The following is a 10,264-nucleotide window of genomic DNA, read 5'->3' on the forward strand; positions in this document are numbered from 1 at the left end:
AGTGGGCGTTTAAAATACCCCATGCCTATATGGGCCCGCCATACCTTGTTCTTGCTTGCAATATTGTACAGAGTTTCAAGGATTTCATTTTCACCTAATTGGAAAGAAATTTTGTCAGAATGCTACAGCTACATGTAACAATAACAGTTTTTAACTGAAATGTCTTCTATCCCAGTGTAAAAAAACTCCCAAACATTGGTGGTGCAAGTATAAACAGTAGCAGAATAAAGTGCAAGCCAAAAATAGCAAAGATAAAGTGGTAAAATATTCTGAGAAAGTTTAAATTCTGCCAGAATTCTGGAAAATGCAACACCTGAATAATAAAAGGGTTCCAAAGCATGTGGAAAGAATAGTGAAAGAACCAGCTGTAGGCAGAAGGTGCCCTTCTTGTGGTAACACAATGTACATTCAACCCATCTTGCACATGCCATTAAAACATACCTCAGGAGGCACTTTGTATTAGCTGAATCTTGCAGAATCTACACTGGTTGAAGCCATTGCCATCCACAGCTGTCATTTAGTGTTTCTAACAGAGTCATGGTTTCACAAACTGTTTTTACAGCAAGCACCCAGGAGTAATTTCTTAGTATTATAGAACTGTGTTTTCTCACATTTTCCCTAAACTGCTGATAAAACAGAACAGTTCTTTTAATTCAATTTTAGCATGCTTCACGAGTTTATTTAAAAAAAAAAAAAAAGGTGTTAATAAGAGTATTTCTAGATGAAGAAATTCCAAATGTGATTAACTTTTAAATAAGTCTGCCAATCTAGTTTGAAGAGATTACAAAAGAATTATTTTGAAGCATACACAATGAAAGCGTTTGCACTCCCTCTCTCCCCCAACCATAGTTTACTGTTTGTTTTGCTTCTACATACTTCTCAGTGTCCTGAAAGCTGTGCAAAAATCACACTGAGTCAACCCATTCCTAGCAGTCAACAAATAATGCTACAAACATCTGCCTGAGGGTAGTATTTAAAAAAGACATTATTAGTTGAGGATGCAGCAAGATGGTCAGTACACTGTCTTAAGATTGTGCAGAGATAGGTCTGCCCAACCTAACAGACCTGGGTAGAACTGGACACCAATCCTCCTAAGGTGAGGGAACCAGATGTTTTTTAATTCTTCCTCCAAATCTGACTTTAGAGTTTGCTGTAACAGGACAGTTATACTAAGTTAGGTTCACTCTGTGCTGCAACTTGAAGACCACACTTTGTAATATAAGGCTACAAATCACAGAAGTAGAATAGCTTGGGTCCTGGATATCTCAAAATCTATTTTCTCTCTGTAAGTTACTCCAGCAAGAGAGATCAAGTCAGAACAGTTAATTCTCTGGAATGTGGTGGCAAATAATTATCTAGGTTTTGAATTAATTTCTAGCGCAATCACAAACAAGTATATTAGAACTTCAGCTCTGATTTCAAATTTTGTTTTTTTCCTTTTACTCAAGTTGCTACTGTTGCATTCCATGCACAAAGATTAATTTTTTTCAAAAATCTCCAGGATTTCAATTAATTTCTTACACAGTCACATTACACCTTTCACAGAGTTGGTTTGTTTTTTTTTTTTTTTACTGTTTTTCGGTTTTCATTTCAAAGTTCTTTTTTTTCATTATTAGTTGAGGATGCAGCAAGATGGTCAGTACACTGTCTTAAGATTGTGCAGAGATAGGTCTGCCCAACCTAACAGACCTGGGTAGAACTGGACACCAATCCTCCTAAGGTGAGGGAACCAGATGTTTTTTAATTCTTCCTCCAAATCTGACTTTAGAGTTTGCTGTAACAGGACAGTTATACTAAGTTAGGTTCACTCTGTGCTGCAACTTGAAGACCACACTTTGTAATATAAGGCTACAAATCACAGAAGTAGAATAGCTTGGGTCCTGGATATCTCAAAATCTATTTTCTCTCTGTAAGTTACTCCAGCAAGAGAGATCAAGTCAGAACAGTTAATTCTCTGGAATGTGGTGGCAAATAATTATCTAGGTTTTGAATTAATTTCTAGCGCAATCACAAACAAGTATATTAGAACTTCAGCTCTGATTTCAAATTTTGTTTTTTTCCTTTTACTCAAGTTGCTACTGTTGCATTCCATGCACAAAGATTAATTTTTTTCAAAAATCTCCAGGATTTCAATTAATTTCTTACACAGTCACATTACACCTTTCACAGAGTTGGTTTGTTTTTTTTTTTTTTTACTGATGTTCAGTTCTCATTTCAAAGTTCCTTTCTTCTCTTTACTCAGGGTTACCATTAGATCTAACATATGAAGACTGATTTCTTAGTTTTAGGAAACTGCTTTTTTTTTTTTTTTTCTGGAGACTTGTTATATGCTTACTAGGCTTGAACACAGCAATGTCCAGGGCAAAAAAGTGTAGTGAAAAACTCCACTCCCCAGTACTCTTCCCACAGAGTTTCTAATAAGACAGATGCACTTGCTTGTTTAAGTGAGCTTTAACATTGTAGAGACCTTCCTCTACCACTTGCAAACCAAAAGTTTGATGAAACACAATTTGGTTGCAATTTCAGACAGAGGCTTGTACTCTTGCATAATCAAACATCAGTGATTTCTTGGAAATGGTAATGAATTTCCTTGCTTAATTCCAAGCTGCAGTTGAAGGCAGAAGTTGGCTATCATTTAACTTGCTCACTAGCTCAATGTCACACACAAAAATGCACCGAGTGCACTTTCTGCAGTAAACACATGCCTCAAATACTGTACAACATGACAGATAACATTTCCTTTGTTCGCCCCGCTGAGCTTTTCTTCTAGAGTTATTTCTCAGCAAGTGTAGCTAACAACAACTACATGCAGGCACTTAGCTTGTGCTGGGGATCTCTGAAATAAACCTGCTTCCAAACCAATCGAAGGCACAAAGCCAAAAGCCTAGTGAGACTGCAAGCAGCTTAGAAAGTGATTATGCTTAAGAGCAGAACCATACTCCATCTAGAATACCTACACTGATAGGTTCTAAGACTGAATATATTTTAAATGACCACATTTTAATGAGGTACCTGTGAAGACAGTTACACAGCTAATTTTAACCAGGATGGCAAAATGCTGGAGGGGCATACTCCTTCCACTCCAGCTTCACCTTACTGACCCTACCCTTTGGTCACTATGAGGGCAATGGCAGCAGTACAACTCAAATGTACATCTCCCACATTTGACATGCCTCTTTAAAGACACCTGGGATAAAGATCCTTTGCCTTCTACTGCCTTGAAGTACTTCATCACAGTATGTCTTTAGGAAGATAGCTCATAAGTAACTGCGCCCCTGAAAAAGGGAAGTCAATAGCTCCTGATTTATCTATTAGGCTGGCTTACCTATGACCAAACATAAATCCGTGTAGATTCCATTAATTCAGTGTTTGGTTTACACTGATGGGGTTCTGAATTCAAATAAGACTGATGTAGGTAACGGTGAGAGAAATTAACACAGATGCTGCAGTCCAAAGACCAGACAGCAAGGCAGTGAAACATACCATTCTTACCAGTACCCCCAGCAACAACAGGAGGGGACAAAGGAGATGCAGCCAGGCTCTTAACAGCAATGCCTGAACAGGACTCTGTGTCTCTGTCAATAGCCTTATTTCCCACTCCATCAAGCCTAGGTTTCAACAGTGTATTCCCATAATGTTATTTATGAAAGGGGTCTACCTCTTTATTGATCATTTTGTAAATAACTAATGCTAATACAAAGGCAGATGAATGTGAACCACAAGAGTGATATTACATATGCTTAAAAATCAATTTTCAAATTCATAAAAAAGTTGCTAAGTTTCCATTTTTGTCCACAAGACTGTCACCAAACTCAGAAAATAACAGACTTTTTCTGCTGTATAAAGTATATAACTTGGAGCATATGTAGCAGAAATGTATTATTCTAAATAATTATTCATTCCTTTAAAATTAAAACATACAGGAGTTCTAAAAATTTTAATTACATAGTTCAAAAATCACAGCTTGAGATATTTCTTCTTTGTGTTACTAATTTTTTTTTTTTTTTTTGCTCTCCCAGCAATGAGATTAAGAAGCAATATGCAAAATGGGGAAATAGAAAGAAAAATTTACTATATTTAAGTAATGGTTGGACTCTGGCCACCCTCACATTCAGCTGTTTGTTTCCAGTGTTCTACGACAAAGTGATTGAAATGCCTTTATCATGAGCTCATTTTATTGGGTGTACAATAAAAATTCTTTAAGAACCTTGTTCAGCAAAAAAAAAAATTGCCAGCTAATCACTGCAGTTGATCTTTATTCCCCTTATCAACTAATTAGAAATTATGATCAATGACAGTACTCAGAATAAGGTCCACTGCTTTTGCTGTACTCCTACCTTATAACTGGAGAAAACTTACTGAGGGTCTGAGCAGTTATGCAAGGACACTTCCAGATTGCTACATCCACAAGTAGCAAAGGCAGAATATATCACAAAAATAGTAAGAGGGACCAAATTCAGATCATAAAATGATACACTTATTTTTGCTAGTGTTTTTGTGGTTAGCACAGTAGGGTTCCCTTGAACTTGTGAGATACCTGCTAGAGAAAGAGAGGGGAGAAAATACAAAAGGAGAAGTTCAAGTTACACAACTTGAACCATGCAATATAAAAAGAAGGTTACTATTTGTCTGATGTATTTTTATTTACTTTATATCAGATCTTAAAAAGAAAATCTAGCCTCTGAGATCAAGGAAGCAAGATCCTTAGAACAGCTGACAAAAGGGGAATTAATTTACTTCTCTTACTTTAGTAATTCATGCGATCTCTTAAAAAAAACCCCAAAAACCAGATTATATTGAAGCAAACTAGTTCTGAAGCACTGTTAGACACATAGTAATAATGCTGTAGGACAGCACAAGGAATGTGCATGTTCCAGGTGCTGTCTCCATAACTTCAAGATACAGGCAGAAAGCCAAGAGCATCTGTTGCCCTGCCCCCTCCCCCTCCTTCACTCAGGCTACCTGTGCTCACCCAGCCAGCCTGGGCACCACACGCAACCTGAGGATGCTGCCAGGAGCCAAAAGCATGGGCAGGCTGAGTGACAAGATGCCTTTCCCTGTTCTACCCACAAGGGCTGCTGCCTGTGGAAAAAAGAGCAGCAGCCTGAAGGTGCATGAGGAGCAAAGTGCCATGAGTGGTAATGCAGATTGTGCACTACACGTGGCAACACTCTGGAGGGTAACTATTACCCCTGCCACAGGCATCTGAATCATGCTGCGTGGACTCCAGCAGCAGAGAATCTGAAATTACTAAATCACCTCTAAAAATATGACTGACATCAGGAGGCGATTATAAACTCATCCAGAATTAATTTGTAACTGGCATTTTAAATATAAAATCCAATTAAAGAAGATTCACTGCATAAAGAGCTGTTAAATTTGGAGACACAAATAGTCTTTATTACAATGTAACTGCTTCTGAACAGTATTGCTTCTATAATATTTAGACTGGAGACCCAATCGCATTCTTGATTTTAGGAATAAATGTGTATAAATTCTAAAATTTGAGAATGTACGTGGGAATGTTTGGGGGAAAATTGTGGTGGAGTTCATAAAAGTTTTTAATTCAAACTTTTAAAAAATTCAAATCCTGAACTAAAAAGCAGAAATACAAACATATGCACAAGACCTACCCATTACAGAGAAAGACAGACATACCATGGCAGCATTGCAGGGATAACTACAACTGACACAGACAGCAGGTTTGTAGGGATAAAATAAAGAGGATTACTCTTATATAAAAGACAGTATGTTATTTTACTTCAAACGGGTCAATCACTACATATGTTCTAAAGCACCTTCAATACCTAAAGAAAAGCTGATTGTTCAAGTTTACTTACTGTAACCCTGGGAAAAAAGCTCTGTAATAACAGCTTATCCCAATTAAGTATCAAACAGATGTCTAGCCTTGTTGTAAATATTGACTGAACAGAAGTCACATGCCAAAATGACATTTTTCCTTAACTGTATCTAAAGAAAAATCTGACTGTAAAAAAAAAAAAAACCCTTTTCCAGAATCAGTTGAGGTACAGGACTGAAAACTACTGTTAGCTGAAATCAGACATTTTGCTGTTTCACCCCTACTGGCGTTCAGTGGCATGTTCAGGTGATTTTACAACACAGTCAGCAGGCTCATGTCAAGAGACACTTTTTAAATGGCTTTTTTTTTTTTTTGGTCAGAAAATGGAAATAGCTAGTTCTGTCATGTTTCATACCAAAGAAAGGATTTCATTTCAGAAACCTCTTAGCTACATACCTTCTCTCCTCCATCACTGACCATAGCAATACAAGAAAAAAATCTGCCAATACAAATAACACTAATAATTATTGAAAAAGCATTTAGAGTATAGATGCACTTGTACCAGCAAAACTTAGCATTTACCAGAATGGCTACTTCATTCAGACTTAAAAAAAACAGATCACAGAATCATTTAGATTGAAAAAGACCTCCAAGATCATCAACTCCAATCTCTGACTGATTACCACCTTTAGTTGTCAAGTAAACCATGGCACTAAGTGTCATGTCCAGCTGTTTCTCAAACACCTTCAGGAATGGTGTTTCTCCCTGCACAGTCCATTCCAATGCCTGACCACCCTTTCAGTGAAGAAATTCTTACTGATGTCCAACCTGAACCTCCCCTGGCACAGCATGAGGCCATTTCCTCTTGTCCTGTCACTTGTTGTCTGGGAGAAGAGGCCAAGCCCCACCTGGCTACAGCTTCCTCTCAGGCAGCTGTAGAGAGTGATAAGGTTCCCCTGAGTCTCCTTTTCTCCAGCTTAAACAACCTCAACTCCATCAGCTGCTCCTCATAGGACTGGTGTTCCAGACCCTTCATCAGCTTTGTAGCCTTTCTCTGGACACCCTCCAGCACCTCAGTGTCTTTCTTGGAGTGAGGGAACCAAAACAACACACGATTCGAGTGTGGCCTCACCAGTGCCGAGTACAGGGGGACAATCCCTGCCCTGGTCCTGCTGGCCACACTGTTGCTGGTACAGGCCAGGATGCCATTGGCCTTCTTGGCCACCTGGGCACACCCTGGCTCATGTTCAGCTGCTGGCACCAGCACCCCCAGGTCCTTTTCCTGTGGGCAGCTTTGCAGCCACTCTGCCCCAGCCTGTGGCACTGCCTGGGGTTGTTGTGACCCAGCACTCGGCAAGGGCAGGACCTGGCACGGGGCCTTGTAGAACCTCACACCACTGGCCCTGGCCCATCGATCCAGCCTGTCCAGATCCCTCTGCAGAGCCTTCCTACCCTCAGGAAATGTCCGGTTAAGTAACATTAAAGACTTTCTCTCCATATATATGTAATGTCATTCAGGGAAGTAATGAAACTTGATTCTTCCACGGAAGAGTAGGACTGTGCTAAAATGTCTAGGAAAGACAACAAAGGTACAAAAAGAGTGTACTTCTGCTGTAATCAGAGGTTTTATTTATCATCAATGGAATATGCAATGCCATATAAACCATCTCTTTAACACAAGCTGCATCCACAGGAGACTTTTTTTTTTTACTGCTATTGCATACACACATTTGATTTATTTCCATTCTTTTAGATAATTTGTTAGATTATCAATGGAATGATCCATAATGCAATTTTTCCTAGTGACAAACACCCAGTCAAAACTTGAAGATACACATATACATCAAATGTACACACCTGAGATGAGGTCTACAGCTATGACAGTTTTCCAAAACACCCAAACATAATTGCAGAGGCCTATGATATCCACACATGCTTTTTATGGTGAGTGTGTGGTTTTCTTGAACTGCATGTCTAGTTCTATCTGTAAGGACTGACTTGAATGAGGCTTCAACATAAGCTCAGCTGTTTGTTACTACAAAGGAGTAGCTCCACCACAGCTCATTTGTTCAGCTGCACTCCAATCTGTGGAGTCACTATGATTACATTTTTGAGTTATAAAGACAAGTGGAAATTGCTGTATTATAAATTCCATAAATGCTGAAGTTCATTGAATGACATGTTTTGCATTGCCTTGTCCTGTTCTCTCATTCCATGTGTGAGTTAGAGGGACAGTGGGAGCATTCATTTAAATAAAAACAAATGTTTAAATTAAAATAGAATAGTTTTCACAACACTTCCCAATTTTGCTATTTCCTTTTAGTAAAAGGTATATGATAGAGAAATAACGCCCCATACTCACAAAAGAAATACCACCCTAGTGACTGGAAGTGTTCTCTCTAACGGTACATTAAAGAGGAAGCATCACTCAGATTACAGTGTCCTGGGCACAGGATGTTCAATGCGACATTGCACAATTTTAAGCTGAGGCTTTTAACTTTTCTTTTAAAAGCTGTGGATTTTTCTGCTACCAATGCAGGGGAAAACTAGTGACAAATAACTACATACTAAATTACAAAATATAGTTCAGCACACTGGCTGCAGAAGAAAAACACAGTAGTGTACAGAAAAAGGTTTTCTGTACCTCATGCAAGCATCTCTTTTGAAAACTCACTGTTGCATGCTGCGCAATGTGAGACACTGCATCACAGTCACATTCTTTCAAAGTTTACTCTAAGGGAACAAGAACAGCATAGCAAGTGGAGCAAAATGCCAATGAACGAAACACACTGTTAGCTAATGAGGTCCTGTTGTACAGTGAGAACTTGCCTACAACAGGACATCAATTAATGTACTGCTATGTAGGAGACATCCACTCAAAATTACTATGAAAATCAGCATTTGAGCACTGCATCAAGATTGTGACTTAGGTTGACATCACCAGTTTAGTTTTCAATAACATATATGTATTTTAATGCCCACTATCCTGGATCATTTTCATGTGTGTTTCGGTGAAGTAAAATTTCATAAGAGTATCTTATTAATTAATAAAAAGATAGTAGTTAAAAAAAATAGGAAGGCTCCTAAGACATAATTTTTAGTGACTAAGTGCATTTAACCCCTTCTACTGACCTAAAAATATAATATCCTAGAAAGTTATTTTCTTTGAGGTCAGTGAAAATCACTTGTCAGTAAGGCAGTACCTTGATTAAAACACATTAACCATAGGAAATTATGCCAAACAATACTTTCAGCAGTTATATAGACAGAAGAAGGCTGTTAAATTCCGTTTCTCTACTCAGCCTCTTCCCATTTTAATAAGATAGAAAGTTACCAAAAACTGTAATACCACTGTACTAATAAAACATTTTAGAAGTAGATACTATCAGTCCCTGTTGTATCCCTCATGGCTAGAATCTATCTTTTCAGGGTCTAGTTTTCCCGGCTGTTCATTGTGGTGCTGCCTCTCACGCGTGATGTCATCTCAGAGTAACCAGATTGAACTGGCCAGGAACCTCACCGGAGCTGCAGGCCTGAAGTTTACACTCAAATTACAGCACACAGATGAGCAATGAGAAAATGCCAGCAAGAGGAATCAGGTTTTCTCAAACCAGGCAAAGGATCTCGACACAAAAATGAATTTAATACTGACGTAACTGGCTCCCACATCTGAATGGCCATTGAGCTTTGTTAGTTTTAGTGTAATTGTTTAGCATTGGGGATTTTAAAGTGTTTCTTTCACTTACAGGACTTCCAGCATGATGTTCACAGATATCGCTCAAAAATGCAGTTATGCTGGAAGAACTTTCGTACTGTGCTTGCAAACTCTTAAAAACATTAATATCTAAAACCTCATGAAATCACGTCAGGTTTTCTACAGCAATTTGCTGAATTCCTGTAATGCCATGATAGCTGACTAAGATGTTTTGTATTCCTGCAGCTTAACCCTCAATCAGACAGATTTAAAAATCTGGCCATAAAAATCTGCGTATCCATAATACGGAGACACAGGTTTTTCAGGTTATTAAAATATGCAGGTTATTTTGGGGGAGTGTGGGGGAAGGAACGGGGGGAGGAATAACAAAGAAATCTTGCAGATTCTTAAGAACCAACAAAAGACCATTTGAAGCTACGGTCCACACTAAGGGGACAATTTTTAGCCATACTTTTCCCTCCCTATCAGGCTCTCGGGACGAAGTGAAGTCAACGGAGCACTTGAGCTCCAAACCGGGTTTTCGAGCAGCCCCTGCCTGCTACACGTATTTTCCTACCGATTTCCAAGAGGAGAGCAATAAACACAGCAGCCAAACTACTCTACCGAGTTGGTCGGAGAAGAATGAAGTGTCGGTGATGGTGCTGCTATGCTTATCTAAGTCTTACCCTGCACTTAATACTTGAGTGGTAAGATAAGATCGCTACACGTGTCAACGGGGACATCAGGGGCAGGGGGTGCGCACCCCAAGT

Source organism: Corvus brachyrhynchos, unplaced genomic scaffold (genome assembly GCF_000691975.1).
Source record: "Corvus brachyrhynchos isolate BGI_N302 unplaced genomic scaffold, ASM69197v1 scaffold194, whole genome shotgun sequence".
Classification (NCBI taxonomy): domain Eukaryota; kingdom Metazoa; phylum Chordata; class Aves; order Passeriformes; family Corvidae; genus Corvus; species Corvus brachyrhynchos.